The following is a 24,088-nucleotide window of genomic DNA, read 5'->3' as shown; positions in this document are numbered from 1 at the left end:
GGGACAGTGGTAGGAGATGATGTCACAGAGATAGTTAGCAAAAGTGGAGGGAGCTGTGTTTAGATCACGTAGGTCTTAATAGGGTTTGAATTATACCCAGAATTGGGAAGTCATTGTAGGGTTTTGAGCAGAATAGTAAACATGTATTTTATATTTTCTAAGGATCACTCTGGCTGATGTGTTAAAAAAAAAAAGCACCTTAAGAAGACAAACAGGGAAATTAGTTAAGGGGCTATTGCAAGAGTACAGGTGAGAGATCATTGTGGATTTGAAAAAATTGGTAACTGTGAGAAGAGTTAAGACTGTGAGAAGAACAGGTTCAGGGACAAATATCAAAAATTCTGTTTTACATATAATAAATTTGAAATGCCTACTGATATTCAAGGAAGCATGTGGAGTAGGTGGTTGTATATACAAATCAATAACTTAGAGTAGAAGTTGTCACTGATGATCTACTGTGTCAGATGCTACTGAGAAATCAAGGAAGGTGAAGGCTGAAAAATGACTACTAATTTGACAGAATGAGTGACTTGACAAAGCATGATGGGAATGACTTTTTGAGTGCTTGGTAGAAGAGGAGTTAGAGGCAATAAGTAACAGACAACTCTGTAGAAGGATAATAGTTGGAGGGAAATGTGGGACAAAAGGAGGTTTTCGATTGTTTTGTTTTTACATGGGAGATATTCAGTTAATTCTCATGCTGATGTGGATAATCTTGTACAGTGCTACTCAAAATACTGGTCCATAAAGTATGTCTGAGAAGTCCACCAAGAGATAGTAAGTTTGTGCCAGAATGTAAATAAATGCACCACTTTTATTGACAGAGCCTCACTATGGAGAAAAAAAAAAATGTCAGGTGAATTAAACAGTATGTTTAAGGACATAATTGTTTTACATTTTGGGAAAAGTCCTTATTTTGTAGCAGATTAGTAACAAACATTTTGTGGGTTTTAGTTTAGTAGCAAAGTGGGAGGGAGAAAATTGTTGAAACAATAAAGAAAAGAGACATATAGAGAATGGTAGCTGCATCCTGCTATTGCTAGCCCAAGGAACTGCACTGTTTGTTAGTTTTATCAAACTCTGTCCACACCCAGGTTCAATGTGCCATTTGTTGCCTGCCAGGATCCTGACTGCTATATTTATCAAACCTTTATTAATGCCTTCTGGGCATCAAACTCTCCTGTCAGATAAATAGGTAGGTAGTTATGTTAGTTAGCAGATAGATAGATAAATAGATAGATAGATAGATTAGATAGATAGAGACAGATAGATATTGATAGACAGGTGTCATTGTAAATCATTTAAGTTTTGGTTGAAAGAAGGAAGAACAGAAACTATGTGAAATTTCTTTGCAAAACACTACCTTCTTACTCCTGGCTGTGCATTAAAACCACCTGGGGCACTTTAATAATATACCCCTTCTCAGGAGACAGAGTCTGATTTTATTTATCTAAAGTGGATTCAGAGATTAGCATTCTTAAGTTTCCCTAGGGGATTCTAATGTACAGCCAGGCTTAGGAACTAGTTTAATAAGGATTCAGAGATATAAAAGCCTTGCTGAGTGAACTCCAAGAAATAACAGTATAGCAGAGGGAAAAGGCCGTGTAAATAAATAGCTTCATTCAGTGGACATTAAACAGAAAGGTCATTTATGAAAATAATTTAAATTGATATTATTGATAAAATTATGAGTCCATATTTAAGTAGATAATCATATGCAAATTACTTGGACATCTATACAACTGGTTATTTAAAATAACAGTAATCATAATAGCCATACTTACAATGCAATTAGTAGGTATGAAGCATGAATCTAGTGCTATACTTATATTAACTCTAATATAAACTCCATACAATCCTAATGGCCTAGGTATTGTTACTAACCAGTTTTTACAGATGAGGAAACTGAGGCACAGAGAAGTTAAGTAACTTGTATATGGCCACATAACTATTTTATGTTGTTTCACACTGCCTTTATGCATTTCTGCTGCCAAAATTAACCACTCTCCCTTTGCAAGTTAGCCCAATGTCAAATCATTATAGTATCATTTCTAAGATGTTGTCTTTTGCTGTCTTTTGCTTAAGCAAACTTAACTTGCTTCCATACTGTCCTCTTCAATTCTTTGTTCATGTACAGCTTCATAATCTCTTATTTTCTCCAAAATTCTTCCTGCACATTTTTTATCTTCTTACTTTATTTTTATTTCAGGAATCCCAAAGTTTTCTATAGCAGGCAAATTATCAAAGATTACTCTACCATTTATTGTACATTCCTGTGATATAGGCCCTAATTAATTGTCTATTATTCCTGACTTCCCTTAGTCTTTACAAAAGGCTTGCAAGCTAAGACATTACTTACATTTTGCAGCTGCTTTAAAGGTTCATTATCTTGCCCAAGGTCACAGATCTAATAAGTGGTTGAACTGGAATTTAAACCCCCCAGTTCTAATTCCAGAATTCTTAATGACTGCAATTTGCTGTGCCATTAGAAGGACTGATCTCTCAAGTTAGAACATAAGTTCTATCTCTTTGGTGCTACTTGTCCCTTTGCCCATGGCCAGAACAAAGTGGCCAGCTATCAAAGAAAATCAGCCTTTCTCCCCCTGGGGCCATGAAGAGCAGCAAAAATGCTTTCTCAGGGCTTTTCTTTTACCATTTACTGTCTACTGTATGAAGTAGTAAAGATGCTGAGTTTTAAAAAGTGGCAGTATAGCCTTCATTAATAAATGTTCTCAGGTATGAGTTGCTGAGACATCTTTGTTTATAGCAGCAACCTATTGATATTTTATAAATATATATATTTTTTCATCATCAAAATATATCATATAACTTACCAAGTTCAAATTCCTAGAAGATACAAAAACAAAGAAATGCATAGGAAAGCATAAAAAAGAAGTTGATTTCTGGTCCTGGATTTAGAGAGAGATCTTGGGTTTACGTCAAGTGTTATGTTTCATCTGTCTTTATAACTTCTGACCAAATATGTATATATATATTGCAAGTGTACTCTTCTTCTGAAAAATTTAATTGCCATTCATTTTCCTAGTGTGGAGTAACATGGATTAGATTCAAGTCAAGTAGGTTAAATTTTTCTATCTTACGTTGTTTAAACTGTGTAAGTTTTTTTCTCACAAAGTAAGTCTGTGTCCCTGACTCCTTCCTCCCTGGTGGAGGATAGACAGAGATGAGAACTGTTCTCCAATACAATCACTGATCCTACAGAAATGTTTTCATCATAGAAAACTTAGTAAAGGGAAGGCCAAAGGAAATGAGAGCAGTATGGGGTGGGCTAGATAATAGGCATGAAAGAAACAGAATACTTCAGAGAAGAGTTTGTGGTCTAATCACTCAGACTTAGAGGCAACAGAGAACTCTAGATGGACCACTAGTTTCCTTCAGAAATTATTAGCTAGTGGTACTAGTTCAAGCTTGTAACAGTTCCTGATTTTTAATGAGCATTTGAAAAATATATCCAGGAGATGTGTCTGATTAGAAATAAAGGACAATAGAGAGAGGTCCAGACACAAAGAGGAGAGCTGTCATAAATTAACAAAGTCTTACCAATGAGAAATTAGAATAGAAACTTGGGAACAGGGTGCATGGGGAAAAAAAAAAAAAAGGCAGCAAGTAAGTACTTAGCCATGGTAAGCCCTTTGAAAATGCTCACTGAGTGAAGAATGAATAAATAGTGAGGAGAGAGAATGGACATATGCAGTATAAATTAGGTTGAGAAACTGCAGCGTGTTGCTCATGTGGAAAGCCAGGGACTCTAATCACCTTCCACACACTGGATCGCATTGGCTCACTTTTCAATTGTCCAAGAAAAAATATGTCCTGACTCAGACTTGATTAAAAAATCAGTCTCATACATTCAACCACTTCATGATCGTATTCACCTTAGTGTCATCCTAAACCCCTCACTTTTTCTCAGTCCCCACATCTACTGTTTCACTAATTCCTCCTGCCGCTGCTTGTTACCTATTTCTCAGATCCATCCCCTTGTTAGTATTCTTTCAGCCGGTGTCTCAGTACCTCAGCATTTCACGCCTGGACATTTAAAACATCTTCCCTTCTGGTTTACCTGTCCTCTTCAAACCATCCCCTTCATTGCTCAGAGTAAATATCTGAAATATAAATCTTGCCCAGTTATTCTCCTTCATGACACCTTTATTGTCTAGCATTTATCTCTTGAGTAAAATCCAGTATCTTCATCAAGGTATTAAAGGTTCTCCATGATTAAACCTTAATGACCCTCTTTTCCTCACTTCCTCCATTACCTATCATTTACTATATGCACCAATGATATTTTGTTTCTGGAACAAGTCATGTTATTTTCGATCTTCTTTCCTTGTCCATCTTATATAGTTGTCCTGGAATGCCCTTCCCTCACATATTATTCAGGAACTTCTGCTCTCCCTTTTATCCAACCACAGCTACTATGCTTCCCTGAGTCTGAACTATTCTGCACAGATTTGTTTGCTAACCTCTTTTGTAAAGGTACTGTAATTTTCAAACGTACTAATGCAAACAGCAAATATTTTAAATTGATTGTTTTGAACATATAAAATATTAAAAAATATGTTCAAGATTGTAACAGTACAGACTTCCCTACTAATTAATAAAAGGAATTAAGTTGGCTATATTCCACAAATTGTTTTCACCAGTCTTTTGCTATTCTTTTATTTACCATTGTTACATTAACAATATATGTTTTTAAGAAGAATCACCATTGTGTAACAGTATACAACAAAATATCATCTTCACCACATTTTAATACCTCAGATAATGATCATTTATATGTGTGTGAGTGTAAATATATATATAGTATAGAATATCATAGTGTAGACTCAGATATAAAGGCAGAAGGGGCCAGGGCTAATGTGCTTATCTTATCATATTTTATCTGTTCAAAGAACAAATAAATATATAAAGACTAAATTATATTAAGTCACTTCTAATGATAAAACAAAAGGTTTCATAAATTTCTTAATTATAGCTACTTAACCATTACTTTATAGGAGAAATACCAAATGAAAAAGTTTTGAACACATAGTCTCCAAATTTATCATTAAGCATAAATATGATAAATTGAAAATTTAAACAAATATACTTTTATTTAAGAGTAAGATAAACTTAGGCTAAATTACTTTTAATCAAAATACAAGCTCAAGAATTTTTAGAAAAATGTAACTTGTCTTGATCCAGAAACTTACTTTTTGGGATACTTTTCTTCTTCTTTGCCTTGTTCTAATTTTGATATTTTTATTAAACCTTCAAAGAACTGTATATTGCTTTTATATAAAATTATGAACAGCATATTTAAAAATTTTTGCTTATAAATGAAAATGTTCTCTTTACATTCATTCAACAAATCCTTTAAATCTCCCTTAGTAAGCAAATATAACAATGGAAGCCATGAATGTATTTCTGAAAGACGTTTTTCCCATTAAAATTCCCATTTCTTAGTTCATTTTAACAGCTTAGAACTTGCTAAAATGTCACTTGTGTTACTTCTGTTGGAAGTGTTTCTTTTTTAAAGCCATGTAGCAAAATAATTATATCTGAAGATATAAAAAGTTTAAACCTTTAGTGAAATTCAATATTTTCAGCTGCCTTTAAATGAGAAGGGAAAGACTTAGTTGCAATTTTCTAAAATATAGGGCCACTAGCAAGAAAAAAAAGAAAAACAACAACAATAAAAAAACATAAGAATTTCCTGTGTGGGAAAATCAGAGAAGCATCTATACTTCATAATCCTGTCCAGAGCCCAATGTATATTAATGTAACACTTTGAAAGTAATATAGTTCCCACATGAAACAGGATTATTCTCTATACCCCAAATTATATTTCTGTTCATTTGAAAGCAAAATTTGTTTGCACAAATTTCAATAATTACTTAAAATTACTTAAAAATAATTTAAATAAAAATAAATTACTTAAATTTACTTAAATTTAATTTACTTAATTTAATTTACTTAAATTTAATTTACTTAAATTAAATTTACTTAAATTACATTTACCTAAATTTTTACTTAAATTAATTTAAATTTACTTAAATTAAATTTTACTTAAATTAATTTACTTAAATTAAATTTACTTAAATTTAATTTAAGTAAAAATAAATTACTTAAAAATAATTACTTAAAAATTACATAAAAATTGAATTTAATAGAAAACATTTCCATTTTATTTTTTTATTTTTTTGGCCACACCACACAGCTTGTAGGATCTTAGTTCCTCGACCAGGGATAGAACCTGTGCTCCCAACGGTAGAAGCGCAGGGTCCTAACCACTGGACTGCCTTTTATTTTAAATCAAAATAATTAACATATAATAGATACAGTTTTTCTGGACTAAAAATAGAAATAAAGGTCCTTATTTTCAGATACATTATTTTGGCATGTGGATTCAGAGTTATGATAGATGACACATTGTTATTTAGATAATGTGGTCAGGCTATTAAATTTCAAGTAATATTTGTGGTATTAATAAAATATATTGTGGGGACAAAGGAAGGAGAAAAATTTACTGTTGATTCTGTTAAATATATTTGATAGGGTTTTTCCCTATAAAATATATCCCTCGCCTCTTTCTTGAACTCCATGTCAAATTGTTAATATTTTCGTCAGGTTGTACAACAAATCTTTAAGATCAACATGTCCAAAACAAAGTCTTTACATTTTACTAAAACCTTATTTTCATATTCTCTACCCCCCACCATGATGACTCATCTACTTCAGAATCATCTTCTTCAGAAACTTAAGAATCATCTTCTTCTCAACCTCCCATCCATTCTTTTTCTCAATTACTTGTTTAAATGATCCCATCTCTTAGAAAGAGGGATATACCTTTATCTCATCTCAGCCATTTATTCTTTTTGTTTTTTTACTTGACTCACTATAGTTTTCTAACTGGTCTCTTATGTCCCTAGTATATGCCTTTTCATTCCAAATTTATCTTTATAAAGCATAAATTTGATCATGTAATTTTCTGCTTCACTAACACAAACCAGCCAAAAGCCAACCAACCAATTAAGAAAAACAAAAAACTTTGATAAATCTGTGTCGATTATATTATGTGAAATCAGTTTAGGAAATTAATTTTAAATAATATATAGTAAAGTATAAACTTCTTGGAATGTCATATTGAAGCTTTTATAATTTGCCTACTACTTATTTTCAGTATGTTTACAAACAACATGGAAAGCAACGAAGAATCTGGCAATTTAATTAAATGAAAGTCAGATAAAGAGCTCTACTGAATACTTATTTTCTAAATACAAGCAGTTAAAGGTGTTGACACTTTACCTCTGTAGCCCTCAGCACATTTAGCATAGTACCATGGACAGAACAGCTGTTTGGTAATAGTATGTATTTGAATGAGAAGTAAAATATTTGCCCAAAGAACTTAGCAAGAACCTCACTTAATAAAATAGTTTTTAGTTCAGAAATATGTGCATAATCAAAAACACAGAAATGCCATCTGGTGGTAACTTACGCAAAGCAGCTGCATTAAATGACTTCTACTGCTAATAGAAGGTAAACCAGAAGTTTGGGGTTGACAATATAACTTTTCAAGCAAAAAGTCATATTAAAGGTAAATAATTATAAATACACTATTGTTCACATAGTTCACCTTGTTAACTAAAACATTCACCTTCAGGATATTTGGCTGGAGTCAAGTAGAGTTTCACTGATGATACAATGGAGCCAATCTCATTAATTATAACTTCCAAGTGCGATACATACATATACACATGCATGGAATATGATGTATTAATACAGTAGCACTTGTATACAAATGAAACAAATATGAGGGCATGCTCAAAAATGTTTTACCAATACAAGTATATAATCAAAAATATTTCTATATTGTGGTTGTAAACGTGTGAACTAAACACAGAAGAAGAAGAAAAAAACTTTTTGTAAGTATTTTTAACAACTTCCTAAATAGCTTTGATACAAAGTTACAGGAGCCAGAATTCCATATAATACCAATGTCTTACTTTATACTTGGGTATGAATAAAATAAGGTAAGATTCATAATGAAAAATATTTCTAGATCTTACCTGTAGTATAGATTTCAGTAGTTTATTTGAAGCCAAAATATTCAATTCCCAAGTCAGACAGTAAAAGAAAAGGGTGAAAAGATTAAATTAGCTATGTATTTTTTACATATATTCTACATATATTTATAAACATATATGTTTATATGTTTTACAACATATTTATTTATAATATCAAAATTAATTGCAGTCTTCTTCAACTAGAATCAGTTTATTTAGGAATTCCATTGGCGATCTCCTTTTTTGTAGGTGATTGAGGTATTTCTATTCAGCAGCACATTTAATGAGAAATAAATGAAACTAGGGCATGGTCCCTCCAGTAAGTGCATCGTGAGTTGGCTCCATGTTAGTAAATAAATTAGAAGAGTGAATGAGGTCATTTGAAGATGTCCCACGGTTAATTGAAACAGAGATTGCATCTACTTCTTTAAAAAAAGACATGGGTGACTTCTTAATCAGCCCTCCACTTTTTTCTTATGGAAATTCCTGTACTAGAAAATGGCACGACTCTGGGGAGAAATTTGTTTGAATAATCACAGCTTCACAAAGGAGAATATTGTTCAGTACTGAGGTTTTAAAGAAGGAGAGATTTTTTCCAGTAACAGATACTGTTAGCAATGCCTCATAAGACTTTTAAATCAAACACATTGAAATTAGGACTCTCAGGGGTCCACTGAGCCATTCCCCTAAAAGAGCAGCACTGGTCTGACTATTCCTGCTGAAGCTGGAGATTAATGCTGAGATTTGGGAGGAAATATGACTACAGAAATGTAAAAACACTTTAAGTTACAAATTATTTTAAAAACTCATTGAAGTTCAAGAAAAAATATAACAATAAATTATTATTTTCTTAATTTATACAATACTCGTTTGGCCCCCAAACAATGCAATATTCACTGTTAGTTTAATAGGCTTCAATTTCCATTAGCAGTATTTAAATTCCTTTATGTTAATGAATGATCTGCATTTACACATAATAGCTTTTAATAAAAGTTATGGACTAAACCTTTTAGTGATTAATAATCTAATATTTAGGTGTAGTGCTAAGGATAAAAAAGAAAATAAAAACTGACATTTCATTTTGTCCCAACAAGTAACTGAAGTTAAGTATCTGCCTGAGATCGTCTTAGTCTACTCTAAAAGGAGAGTGAGCAATTCTACCGCCAACCTCTGACTGCTCTTGAAGACCAAAAGGCAGACTTACGCTTTCATCTACTTCTGCTAGAAAAAAAGTTTTACTCCTGGAAGTTTTCATGTAGAATCTGCATGTTACATTGGTTATTTGTGGCCATGTCATATTCTCAAGTTATTTTTAACAAAATTGATGATAGAATAGTGTCATATGCCAGGGATGGGAGGTATTTGTGGGATACCAGTGAGTGCAGTGGTTAAGAGTTTAATATTGGAATCAGATGGCATGGTTTGGATTTGGATCCCAATACTTATTTGCAGTGTGACCTTCATAAAGTTACTTACTTTGCTTACATTTCATTATCTGTAATATATGGTTAATAATAGTATCTCATAGTGCCATTGAAAGGAACACATTTAAAGTACTTAGAAAAGTGCCTGGCACATACAACACTAAAATAAATAATAGCTATTATTCTCAGAATAATAATTATTACTACAAGACATAATTTTCCTCAAAAAAAGAATTTCTTTCAGTCAAAATTTTATTACAACTAAGAAAATTACAGTGAATAGCATAAATGTTATTAAGAGCAAATAACACATTTTACAATAATAGTTTGAAAATAAAATCAACTTATGGTGTTCAAATTGAATAACATAAAGAACCCTGTATATTAATCAAATACAGAATGGATATACTATCACAGTAATTGTTATTCAGTAGTTACTCTTTAAACATTGCCAACAAAGATCTTATCATCTAGTAGGAACCAAATAAAATTCATAATATTAGTTGTACATAATTCAATACAATGTAAATTTTATGAATCTGTCATTAGGGCTTTCTTTATCATTCTGAAATTGAGTTCTGATCCTAGTAGAGAATTTTTATGTAGTATCATAACTAATTGTAATGAAGCTATCACTAACCTTTCAGTAGCGCAGACAGCTTCATCTAGGATAGGTCATCAAAGACAAGTGATATTTGTACCATTTAATACAATGGGCAAAGCCTCCTTTATCTCACAGTTGTTTACTTCATTGATTCTGCCCTCCTTCCTGAAAATCAGAACCAGTAGGGATTTTGATTAATTCCTTCAGTTGTATATTTAGGTCTTTATCCCTAACTTGTCTTAAACAAATATATCCACAAGATAGCTAGCTAGCTAGCTAGCTAGATAGATAGACAGACAGACAGGTAGACAGACTACAAGAATCATGGGTACTTGAAGTAACAAGTCATTCTCGTTCTCTAATAATTCAAATAAAACATCTTTTCTTTAATGGGAAAAAAAATAGCAAAAAAACTCGTTGAGACATTCTAGTAAAAAACCTTCTGTACACCAGTATGATACATTATTATTCATTGTTTCAATGTACTAAAATTTGCTACAATTTAAAAGTTGAAATAAATAAGTTGGGTGGGGGTCAAAATATAAGATGCTTCCAAAATGTAAAATCAAAAATAGAATTAAAAACTTCAAGGCATCCTTTCCACAATTCAAAAAAAAAAATGAATTTTGCATTCCAGTGTAGCATATGCGCAACTCAGAACATGATGTCGAGGCAATTATGTTATTAACTGTTTTCTAAGAAAAGCAGATGGTAAAATAAATTACGTTCTTGGGAATTTTTCTTAGACTTCCTATTTCTAGAGAGCATTCTTCCATGAAGAATTAAAACAGAGTTAGTGAAAGGGCTCCCATTTTGTCGCTTAATGGAGAAATGTTTACCTGTCCACATTACCAGTGAAATTTTGCTATTCTGGATTTATTATTTTGGGTAAAAATCCAGTCTTTAAAACAGGAACGCCTAAGGATAATTTTAAGTTTTCATTGGTTTTATTTGGGTACCAGAGAAGAGAAAGGTCTGCAGCTGGTCCAGACACCTGTTGGGAGTCTGCTCTTATAAGTTTAATGAGCTGTTCTAAAATATGCATTGAGTATAGACTTGGAACAAATAACCAATATGTTATACAGGTATCCCCACTTTTTATTTTATTTTATTTATTTATTTTTTATACAGCAGGTTCTTATTAGTTATCTAATTTATACATATTAGTGTATATATGTCAATCCCAATCTCCCAATTCATCCCACCGCCACGACCACCCCAACTTTTCAAACGTTTGCTTCACGCCACTTCATTTTCATGAAAGATCTACATTAGTACCTGTTTTCACTAACCAAAAGAAACCTGAAGAGGATTTTTCACTTTTACGAAAAGAAGTAAAAGATGAAAATGGCGTTCAGCATTGTTTTTCAGTTAGCTGTTGTAGAGGCAATGTGCACCCTGGGCAGTGAGAGTGACACCACCAAGCTCCTTTCCTGGGAACTACGCTCAGCATCTCAGCGTCAAGCTGCCACAGCTTTGAACTATGTCTGTTGCATCTATGCTTTATCTCAGTATATTTTGTGCATCTATTAGTAAGATGTGTCCTAAGGTAATTGCTTCTTCGCTTTACTCTCTATGGCTTACAAAGTGTTTCATAGGATTGCTTTGTTTTTGGATAGTGGGGGAAACCTGTACCCCTCTTTTCACATAGCCAGAACACAGTCTTGGACACTGAGGGTTGAAAGTGAAGTGGTACCCCTCACTATTACACCTAAGAAATCACTCACAAAATATGTGTTTCTAATCTCCACAGCTCTGAGCTCTGCTAGTTGAGGTCTTACTTCCTAAGAGGACAAAGGAAGTCCACTAGGGGATGCAACAATTCCGATTTTCTTGTGGCGGAGATTGTACCCTGACTGTATTCAGCTTCTTAAACCACCCATCAACAGGCAAATAAAGGATTTACTGTATTGGCTGTGGTGATTGACCCTGATTATAAACGGGAGATAGAGTTGCTGGTGTACCTTGGGATCAAGAAGGAGTATGTATGGAAGCCAGTAGATTTTGTAGGCTGCCAATGAATACTTTGCACAGAAATAAATTAATGAAAAATTACAGCAGATATCAACAGGTTCATAAATGGCTCAGACACTTCAATAAAGATTTTGGTCATATCATCATGACCAGCTGAAGTGGTGGCTGAGGGAAAAATATGAAACACATGGTGAAGAAAGAAATATAGACACCAAAAATGGCTTTGTAAACAATTGCAGGAAAAGAAAAAGAATGGGATAACTATCAGTATTTTCTCCCTTGCTTTGTTATGGACATGTTTGCATACGTATAGACCAGTTTTTGTTCTTTCTTCTTCTATTTCTCTACAATTTAATATAAGGCACGTTGGTGGTGGTTAGCCTTGTCATATAGGCTTTAAGATGTCAAGAGGCTTTGTAACTGAGCTAGGTGATGGGAACTAACAGTAACTGCTGCGGAAGTGCATCTTTCCTTTGGAGGAGAGAATAAACATGTCTTCATCTATTTAAAGACAGACTCCCCTGTTCAGTATTGATTTCTCCAATGGGAGGCACTCACAAGAGACTTTATGGCAAAAAAGAAGCAAAAGCTGCTGTCCCTCAACAGGCAGGTGGGTTCAGGGGCTTCATCAAATGGCAGATACATAGTTTTACCAGAGGTTTCACGGCCTTCTCCCTGAAAATTGCCTCCTTTGAGGGTTACACACAGCTGGGATTGTCAGCAGCAATTCCCAGTGATTCTTGCACTTTCTGATTTACTGAATGCTGGAAGCCGCTTCCCTGTCCTATCACTCTCCAGGCTCTTCTCTGGTTTTGTAAACTTTTGATTTCCTATATTAATCCTTCTTGTCTCAATAACAGAGAAGTTTCTCTTTTCCCATTAGAACTCTGTCTGGTACAGTAATTACTATATTTTCTCCTAACAAACACTTGAAATTACTGCTCTGAGGAAAATGAAAGCTTCTCTTCTCAACATAATTCATATCCCTAAAATCTCAGCTTCTCCCCATATTTTGGATAAAACTGTAGGTTTGTGTATTTTGAAAGGAGATCTAAAGTGACTTTTATCTCCACTAATATAATAGCTGTCACTGTGATAGAGGAAGACTAGAGTTGATTACATCCTGACTTAGACCTCCATTCAGCATTTTCTTCTTTTTGAATCAGGTCCCTCCACCACTTTGTACTGTGTCTATCCCGAGTGAACGAAGAATCCAGTGCTCATATAATCTGTCAAATACCAGTATGTATACTTCCCATCACTCTCGCCTACTTTCCAACAGCTTTCTATCAAGTGTGCTGTACTTTCTGCATGTGCACCTTGTATTATTCATCAGACTTTTCTCCTATCCAGCCTTTCTCCAACCACACAGGCCCATTCTTCCCAAAACTACTTTAATATTTCAAGATAAGTTTTGGCAATTTATGTTCATTTTTTTTTTTTCCTTCATAAGGACCACAGACAAAGGCAATTTAGTCAATTAAAAACTAGATAATTTGTAAGCACAAAGAAAGTTGGGATAGTGAGTGGAACTCTTAAGTCTCAGTGTCTTTAAAACTTCTTATGTATTGGGGGTGAACAAACTCTTTGCTGGTACTACATAAGTTGACAAGGTGTAAAGTGTGTATAGGCATTTCCTACGGTAACTCCTAACAGCAGTTTATTCTCTCTGCTCCCATTCTATATAGATCTCCTCTAATACTTCCTTAATGTTCTTTCCACTAACAGGTCATTTATAGAATCATTTAAACGATGTTATACATTCAGGAAGAGTTCCTGGTGCATAGAGGCTCTTGAGCTGTTTCTGCACACCACTTTTTTTCACATGTTTATAATGAAGCCTTTTTTCCCCCAATTTAATTCAACTTTATTTAACAGCATTGCCTAAGTATCAGCCATTGCCCTGGAATACAATTATGTTCATCCTTTGCAGAAATAGTAAAAGAGATACATTTCTCCTATAAATGTATTACTTTAAATTTTACTTAGTCTTTCTTTGTAAAACTGAATTATTTTAATTATAAAAGCAATACATGCTTTTATATTAAAAAATAAAGATATTTTTAAAATAACATTAAACAGAAGAAAATATTGGGTTGGCCAGAAAGTTCGTTCAGGTTTTTCTATAATGTGGGAAAAAACCTGAACGAACTTTCTGGCCAACCCAATATCTGTGGCTCCCATTCATCTCCAAACCTTTGCCCCAAAGTAACAGGTTTTTCATTTAATATTTTTATTTTTAATACCACTTACCACCATAACTTTATACCTAAACCTACACCTCTACTTGTTGATTTATCAGAGTTATGTAGTAACTTTTGACACCAGCAATGAAAACTATGAAATTAATGTGCTTTACTTCTCATCTTAGCCACTCCATTTTCCAACTGAAATAAGTGTATAGACATTTTTAGTTTTTTTAATTACATATGGTACTTAAAAACTTATTTTAAAACATTTTTATCAAGGAAAAAAAATCAAGGAATAAGTACACATGGTTGCAAGAACTGACGAGCTTATGATAAAAAGAGTACTAATCTCTCCTTCTTACCCCACAGGGAACATTGTAAATCTATTTTTATTTTCAGTTTTCTGGGTGCTGTTACCTCAACAATTCTAGATAAATAAATATATACCTCTATTATTTTATATATTTTTAGATTTTATATATATATATATATATATATATATATATATATATATATATATATAGACTCTCTGGGGGGAAAAAAAAAAATTAGAATATCACTCACTTACCCTACCCTCTTTCTTTTCTTTGTCTCCTCCTAATGGGAACAAAAAAAAAAAAGAGAACAATGCCTTGAAAGCCAATGAAGAAAGTATATCAAAGAGAAGTGTGTATAACCAGTAGGATTATATTGCATGATAGGTAATGAGAGAAGGACTAAGAATTTATCATTGAATTTTATAAGATGAAAGATATTGGTGTTTATTACAACAGCAGCTTTTATGGAGTTGTTGGGGAAGAGGGTGATTAGAGTGGTTTTAAGAGAGAGCGAGAGGTGAGGAGTTGGAGACATGGATTATTGACTGTTCTTTTCAGAAGACTGACTGCAAAAAAGACTAGAGAAATGGAGTAGTAGTTGGTGGGGGACACAAAATCAAGAGAAGTATTGTTTTAAAGTTCAGAGAAACACTAGCATTTTTTAACCCTGTTGGGTATGAACTAGAGAGTGAAAAAAATTATGATGTAGTAGAGAAAGCAGAATCGCTGGAATGATGTTCTTGATTAGGAGAAAACATAGATGATCTAGTGCTCAAGAGGATAGGAGATGGTAGGTGGGTAAATGGAATGATGAGAGACCCACATCATTACTGCCCATAGGTTACAAATGATTGTGATTTGAAGCAAGATTTCCTTTTGACTGGAAAAAAGAAAAGAAAAGAAACTACTTAGTTTGGAGGGATATAATATTTTGAATAGATATTTTGTAATTAAAAAATAAAACCCTAGGGAGGGTGGGAGGGAGGGAGATGCAAGAGGGAAGAGATATGGGAACATATGTATATGTGTAACTGATTTACTTTGTTATAAAGCAGAAACTAACACACCATTGTAAAGCAATTATACCCCAATAAAGATGTTAAAAAAAAAAAAAGCCAAAGAATATTTGCAAGTAGAAAAGAAAATTAAAATTACATGTGAATATCTTAACACCTCATACACAGATTAAGAGACTTAATTGATGGGCTTATATTTCAAGTCAGTAATTTTTATCCAGAGTACTAGAGTTTTTAAATAAGAATGGAGAGACAGGTTACAGGCATAATTGTGTGTATGTTTTCAGAAAGATAGAATATTTTTAGTAAACATCAGAATAATCTTTTCTTTTTAAACAATAAGAGCTACTACTTTTACTGGTATTCTGTGAATAGAACATTTTTTTTTAAAAAAACTTGCTTTTGCAATAGAAAAAATCAAGTTGCTTAACACAATAGCATGTAAACCCTGTCATTGGCTCTCTTACCTCATCTCATACTACGCTACCCTTGGATCATTCTGTTTCAGCCACAGTGGCCTTTTTATTGTTACATGAATATGCCAAGCACCTACATACCTTAAGGATTTATACTTACTCTTCTCTCAACCTGCATATATGCTTATATTTCACATACTCTCACTGTTAAAAATTTTACTGTCATAAACAAAGCACCTATGCTCTCTCATTTCCTGCATTGTTTTACTTCATAGAACTTATTACCATCAAGAAATTATGTTTCACTTATTTGTGTATAAACTTTCTCCTCCCATGTGAATATGTAAAGCCAGGATTTCAGTCTTTTTGATTTGTTATTCCCAGCACCAAGAATCATGTGTTACATGATAGTCAATAAAATTATAGAATTGAAAAAAAAATCAAACAATTAGGTACTCAAAAGGTAATTATTTTTCTTTTTATTATGATTTCTGGCAAACTTAACAATTACACATTCCCTTTTTAACATCATATAAGGCTGTCTTGTGCCATGACTGGATTTTGTTTTGTTTTTGTAACATAGACCATCCTCTGTGTACCTCCTTGTGTGCTTGCAGAAAGCTCATTTTTAGTATCCTTTTTATGAATTGTACTGTCAGGAGGTTTTTTTTCATTCAACATACTTGTAAATTGTTTATGAATAATTATCGCTGGGTATTTTCATTCCTTTCTGGTTTTGATGCACAGTAACTTATTAGTTAACCCTCCGCCCTGAGTATATTCTAGTCTTGGTGTAGCATTCTATAGTACTTCTCTGTGACTATCAGAGAAAGATTTTAGGCTTCTTTTGGTAGAAAGAAAATTCTTGGCAAGGACTGAGTTTTTAATAGAGCCACGAATAGACCATCCATTCTCATGTTTGAATCAAAGACAACATGAAACTTCATATATAAAGCCACTCAATACCCACTCCCCACCTCCCCAGTTTTAGCTGCTGAGGCATATTGCTGTCCCACTACCACGTAGGCTACAGTGCTACACAATAATATTTATTTATTGAATAAAATTAATACTAATGTGTTTCTTTTGTCCCCAAAACTAATTCTAACTTCTAAAGAGTCTTTTGTTGTTATTGTTATTTTTACTGTTTCTTCCAAAAATCTTTAGGACCTTTATCCAAGGGAACAGAACTGGAGGAGAGTGAGGGCCACCAGTTTCTAGTACAGATTTTGGATTGAGGTTAATTTTTTTTATCTCTTTTTTTATTTGCAATAAATTTCTGCAGAATCAACCTCAAAGAGGATTGTATATGATACCCTCCTCTGTAACCAACATGATATTTGTATTGCTCTTTAGTTTAGATGGCATGGTAATATAACTAATATTTATTCATCTTACAAAAATTGATAGTGGAAACAGATAGTGGAAACATATATCCCCATATCCCCTCCCTCTTGAGCCTCCCTCCCACCCTCCCTATCCCACCCCTCCAGGTTGTCACAAAGCAGCAAGCTGATCTCCCTGTGCTATGCTGTTGCTTCCCACTAACTGTTTTACATTGGGTAGTGTATATAAGTCGCTGCTACTCTCACTTCACCCCAGCTTCCCCCTCCCCACCCCGTGTCCTCAAGTCCATTCTCTATGTCTCCGTCTTTATTCCTGCCCTGCCATTAAGTTCATCAGTACCATTTTCTTTTTTCAGATTCCATAAATATGCGTTAGCATACAGTATTTGTTTTTCTCTTTCTGACTTACTTCACTCTGTATGACAGACTCTAGGTCCATCCACCTCACTACAGATAACTCAATTTCATTTCTTTTTATGGCTGAGTAATATTCCATTGTATATAGAACATCCTAATTCTTGATTCAACTCTACTAGCTGTGTGATCTTGGAAAAGATCAACATAAACCTCAATTTTTTTTCAGCTTGAAGACTGGGTAACATATAAGATTTATTTTATAGGTAATGAGGTAATACACATAAAACACATAGCATAATTCTTGAGAAAAAATAAGTATTATCTTATTATTATATATTATTGATTGATATGTATATGATCAAAAACATGACTATTGTCAAAGAGCACTGCTTTTAGTTGCATTATGGAAAAACTGTTTAAGAAGCTGTGCGAAATGCACTTGTGGATTTATTCGTTTATCATAGGCTTCACTGCTAAGTTGAGAATGGAAGCTGAATTGTTAAAACAAGAAGTTTAAAAGGTAAGAGAACAAATGATTAAATTTTTAGGCAACTGACTTAAGAAAAGAAAATAAAGAAAGTATACATGCATACAAATTATAGACCCTTGAGAATAAAATATTGAAATTAGGCCAACTAATAACCCTGCAGTGGCCTCTAAGTGTTAACGTGAAAGGAAGAGTGACAGTCTCTCATTTTAAATCAAAAGCTAGAAATGATTAAGCTTACTGAGAAGGCTATAGAAGGTCATGACAGGCCAAAAGCTAGGCCTCTTGCACCAGTTAGCCAAGTTGTGAATGCAAAAGAAAGGTTCTAGAAGATAGTTAAAAGTGTTACTCCAGTGAATACCCAAATGATAAGGAAAGTGAAACAACCTTATTGCTGGTAATGGAGCAGGTTTTAGTGCTCTGGAGAGAAGTTCAAACCAGTCACAACATTCTCTTAAGCCCAAACCTAATCCAGAACAGGGCCCTAACTTTCTTCAAGTCTGTGAAGGCTGAGAGAGGTAAAGAAGCTGCAGAAGAAAAGTTTGAAGTTAGCAGGGGCTGTTCATGAGGTTTACGGAAAGAAGCCGTCTCCGTAACATAAAAGTGCAAGGTGAAGCAGCAAGTGCTGATGCAGAAGCTGCAGCAGGTAATTTAGAAGATCTATCTAAGATAATCAGTGAAGGTGGCTACACTAAATAACAGATTTTCAGTACAGACAAAACAGCCTTATATTGGAAGAAGATGCTGTCTATGACTTTCATAGCTAGAGTGGAGAAGTCAACGCCTGGCTTCAAAGCTTCAAAGGACAGGCTGACCCTCTTGTTAGGGGTAAATGCAGCTGGTGACTTAAAGCCAGTGCTGATTTACCATTCTGAAAATCCGAGGGCTCTTAAGAATTATGCTAAATCTACTCAGCCTGTGCTCTATGAATGGAACGACAGAGCCTAAAAATAGCACATCTGCTTACAACATGGATTGCTGAATATTTTCAATCTCACTGTTGAGACCTACTGCTCAGGAAAACAAAAAAAAAGTTCCTTTAAAAATATTACTGTTCGGGGCTTCCCTGGTGGTGCAGTGGTTGGGAGTCCGCCTGCCGATGCAGGGGACATGGGTTCGTGCCCCGGTCCGGGAGGATCCCACATGCTGCGGAGCGGCTGGGCCCGTGAGCCATGGCCGCTGAGCCTGCGCGTCCGGAGCTTGTGCTCCGCAACGGGAGAGGCCACAACAGTGAGAGGCCCAAGTACAGCAAAAAAAAAAAAAAAAAAAAAAAAAATACTACTGTTCATTGGCAATGGACCTGGTCACCCAAGAGCTCTGATGGAGGTGTACAACAAGATGAATGTAGTTTTCATGTCTGCTAACACAACATCCATTCTGCAGCCCATGGATCAAGGAGTAATTTTGACTTTCAAGTCTTATTATTTAAGAAATACATTTGAAAAGGCTATAGCTGCCATAAATAGTGATTCATCTGATGGATCTGGGGAAAGTAAATTGAAAACCTTCTGGAAAGGATTCATCATTCTAGATGCCATTAAAAACATTTGTGGTCTTCAGCGCTGCCCTTTCAGGGGTTGGGGCTGGAAGTGACGCCAGGCTGAGCAGCAACAATAGTTTTCCACATGCGCGTAGGGTGCCAGGGTCAGGATATTAGAAATGAATACTCCCCAGTCAGTTTTCATCTTTGAAACCTGCATTTTAACGGTAACCGAATTAATTTTGACCTCAGAAAGTTACTATGGTATCTTAGGTGTGCCAAAGTCAGCATCAGAGTGCCAAATCAAGACGGCCTTTCACAAGTTGGCCATGAAGTGCCATCCTGATAAAAATAAGAGACCTGATGCTGAAGCAAAATTCAGAGAGATTGAAGAAGCATATGAAACACTCTCAGATGCTAATAGATGAAAAGAATATGATACACTTGGACATAGTGCTCTTACTAATGGTAAAGGACAAAGAGCTAGTGGAAGTCCTTCTGAGCAGTCATTTAACTTCAATTTTGATGACTTATTTAAAGACTTTGTTTTTTTTGGTCAAAACCAAAACACTCGGTCCAAGAAGTGTTTTGCAGATCACTTCCAGACATGCCAGGATGGTTCCAGTAGACTAAGGCACCATTTCCAGGAGTTTTCTTTTGGAGGTGGGTTGTTTGATGACATGCTCGAAGATATGGAGAAAATGTTTTCTTTTAGTGGTTTTGACACTGCCACGAATCGACATACAGTACAGACTGAAAATAGATTCCACGGATCTAGCACGCACTATAGGACTGCCACTCAACAAAGAGGAAATATGGTTACTACATACACTGACTGTTCAGGACAGTATTTAGTCCTTTTTCTGTTGTCATTAAACCAAACTAGTTGACTCTTCTTCAGGATCTTTGATGCAGAACCAATTTTTTGTGAACTATTTTGACAAGTGCATGATTTCACTTAATTTGACATAGCTATTAAATATATTTAAATTGTTTTTGACAAATTCAGCAACATTCAGTTAGTAGAGGAATAGCTAATTATTAAATTCCCTGATTATGCAAGGTTCTTTAAGAAAAGATTATAATTCTGCCTGGTCTTTTTTCTCTACCTGCCCTTGGACTTATTAACATGACCAGTTTTATTACCAAGGAAAGAATGAGTTTGCCGATAAATATTTAAAGGTTAAATTTTAAAAGTTATTGTAGATTTAAATTGTGTGAACTTGAATGCTTTTTTTTGAGTGAAACCTTTGCTAATTTAAAATTGCGTGCTCTGTAGCATCTCTGACTCGGGTTGCAAAATGTATGTCAAACTGTATAATTGAGTCGTTCAGCAAAGTATAGCAAGCAGTATCTTGGTTAATTTCTACTGAAAGCTTCAAAAAGGTATGGTTGAATATTTACCACAGAACCATGCAGAAGAATTGGAGTAAAGGAAGTGATTGTATTGCTCATAGACATTTAGACTGAAAGAAAGTTGAAAACTTAATATTGCCAAGAGATTGTTAAGTGGCTAATGATTTCATCCCTGGCTAATAATTTCGTAGTAGTGAAATCATAGCTGTTTTATACATTTTTTCACATTTCTTTCTTAATTGTTGGTGCTCTAGGTCTTAGTATGAATTTATGTATTTTTTTGTGTGTATGGTTTTTTCCTCTTTGCACTCATCTTTAGAGATTAACTAATACCTCATTCTGTTTATAAAAACAGCCAGTAATTTCTGTGCAACCTTATTATGTGCAAAATTTTTAAATCCTAAGAAATGTGTGCTTTTGTTTTCAGATAGACTTATTTCTTTTTTTTCCCTTGAATTTTATTTTATTTATTTTTTTATACAGCAGGTTCTTATTAGTCATACATTTTATACACATCCATGTATACATGTCAATCGCAATCACCCAATTCATTACACCACCACCACCACCACCCCTGCCGCTTTCCCCCCTTGGTGTCCATACGTTTGTTCTCTACATTTGTGTCTCAATTTCTGCCCTTCAAACTGGTTCATCTGTACCATTTTTCTAGATTCCACATATACGCGTTAATGATATTTGTTTTTCTTTTTCTGACTTACTTCACTCGGTATGACAGTCTCTAGATTCATCTGTGTCTCTATAAATAACACAATTTTGTTCCTTTTTATGGCTGAGTAATATTCCATTGTATATATTTACCACATCTTCTTATCCATTTGTCAGTCAATGTGCATTTAGGTTGCTGCCATGACCTGGCTATTGTAAATAGTGCTGCAATGAACATTGGGGTGCATGTGTCTTTTTGAATTATGTTTTTCTCTGGGTATATGCCCAGGAGTGGGATTATTGGGTCATATGGTAATTCTATTTTTAGTGTTTTGAGGAACCTCCATACTGTTCTCCATAGTGTCTGTATCAATTTACATTCCCACCAACAGTGCAAGAGGGTTCCCTTTTCTCCACACCCTCTCCAGCATTTGTTGTTTGTAGATTTTCTGATGATGCCCATTCTAACTGGTGTGAGGTGATACCTCATTGTAGTTTTGATTTGAATTTCTCTAATGATTAGTGAAGTTGAGAAGCTTTTCATGTGCTTTTTGGCCATCTATATGTCTTCTTTGGAGAAATGTCTATTTAGGTCTTCTGCCCATTTTTGGATTGGGTTGTGTGTTTTTTTAATATTGATCTGCATGAGCTGTTTATATATTTTGGAGATTAATCCTTTGTCCATTGATTCATTTGCAAATATTTTCTGCCATTCTGTGGCTTGTCTTTTCAGCTTGTTTGTAATTTCCTTTGCTTTGGAAAAGCTTTGAAGTTTCATTAGGTCCCATTTGTTTATTTTTGTTTTTATTTCCATTTCTCTAGGAGGTGGATCAAGAAAGATTTTGCTGTGATTTATGTCAAAGAGTGTTCTTTCTATGTTTTCCACTAAGAGTTTTATAGTGGCCAGCCTTATATTTAGGTCTCTAATCCATTTTGAGTTTATTTTTGTGTATGGTGTTAGGGAGTGTTCTAATTTCATTCTTTTACATGTAGCTGTCCAGATTTCCCAGCACCACTTATTGAAGAGACTGTCTTTTCTCCATTGTATATCCTTGCCTCCTTTGTCATAGATTAGTTGATCATAGGTGTGTGTGGGTTTATCTCTGGGCTTTCTGTCCTGTTCCATTGATCTATATTTCTGTTTTTGTGCCAGTACCATATTGTCTTGATTACTGTAGCTTTGTAATATAGTCTGAAGTCAGGGAGTCTTGATTCCTCCAGCTCCGTTTTTTTCCCTCAAGACTGCTTTGGCTATTCGGGGTCTTTTGTGTCTCCATACAAATTTTAAGATTGTTTGTTCTTGTTCTGTAAAATATGCCATTGGTAATTTGATAGGGATTGCATTGAATCTGTAGATTGCTTCGGTAAGTAGGGTCATTTTCACAATATTGATTCTTCCAATCCAAGAACATGGTTTATCTCTCCATCTGTTTGTATAATCTTTAATTTCTTTCATCAGTGTCTTATAATTTTCTGCATACAGGTCTTTTGTCTCCCTAGGTAGGTTTATTCCTAGGTATTTTATTCTTTTTGTTGTGGTGGTAAATGGGAGTGTTTCCTTAATTTCTCTTTCAGATTTTTCATCATTAGTGTATAGGAATGCAAGAGATTTCTGTGCATTAATTTTGTATCCTGCAACTTTATCAAATTCATTGATTAGCTCCTGGAGTTTTCTGCTGGCATCTTTAGGATTCTCTATGTATAGTATCATGTCATCTGCAGAGTGACAGTTTTACTTCTCCTTTTCCAATTTGGATTCCTTTTATTTCTTTTTCTTCTCTGATTGCTGTGGCTAGGACTTCCAAAACTATGTTGAATAATAGTGGTGAGAGTGGACATCCTTGTCTTGTTCCTGATCTTAGAGGAAATGCTTTCAGTTTTTCACCATTGAGAATGATGCTTGCAGTGGGTTTGTCGTATATAGCCTTTATTATGTTGAGGTAGGTTCCCTCTCTGCTTACTTTCTGGAGAGTTTTTATCATAAATGGGTGTTGAATTTTGTCAAAAGCTTTTTCTGCATCTATTGAGATGATCATGTGGTTTTTATTCTTCAATTTGTTAATATGGTGTATCACATTGATTGATTTGCGTATATTGAAGAATGCTTGCATCCTTGTGATGAATCCCAATTGATCATGGTGTATGATCCTTTTAATGTCTTGTTGGATTCTGTTTGCTAGTATTTTGTTGAGAATTTTTGCATTTATATTCATCAGTGATATTGGTCTGTAATTTTCTTTTTTTGTAGTATCTTTGTCTGGTTTTGGTATCAGAGTGATGGTAGCCTCATAGAATGAGTTTGAGAGTGTTCCTTCCTCTGCAATTTTTTCGAAGAGTTTGAGAAGTCTGGGTGTTAGCTCTTTTCTAAATGATTGATAGAATTTCACCTG

The 24,088-nt window shown here is 34.2% G+C and overlaps 1 protein-coding gene and 1 pseudogene across 2 annotated transcripts in view; both read left to right on the top strand.

Annotated features, from left to right (window-relative positions):
• The window catches only part of CSMD3 (CUB and Sushi multiple domains 3), a 1,079,985-nt gene that overhangs the window by 562,719 nt on the left and 493,178 nt on the right, over positions 1–24,088 (top strand). The window lies entirely within an intron of this gene.
• On the top strand, positions 19,856–20,566 carry LOC132593802 (dnaJ homolog subfamily B member 9 pseudogene; annotated as a pseudogene).

The sequence above is a fragment of the Globicephala melas genome, chromosome 17, assembly GCF_963455315.2.
Source record: "Globicephala melas chromosome 17, mGloMel1.2, whole genome shotgun sequence".
Lineage (NCBI taxonomy): Eukaryota > Metazoa > Chordata > Mammalia > Artiodactyla > Delphinidae > Globicephala > Globicephala melas.
Note: the sequence above shows the minus strand (reverse complement) of the source record. Positions and strands in the feature narration are given on the sequence as shown.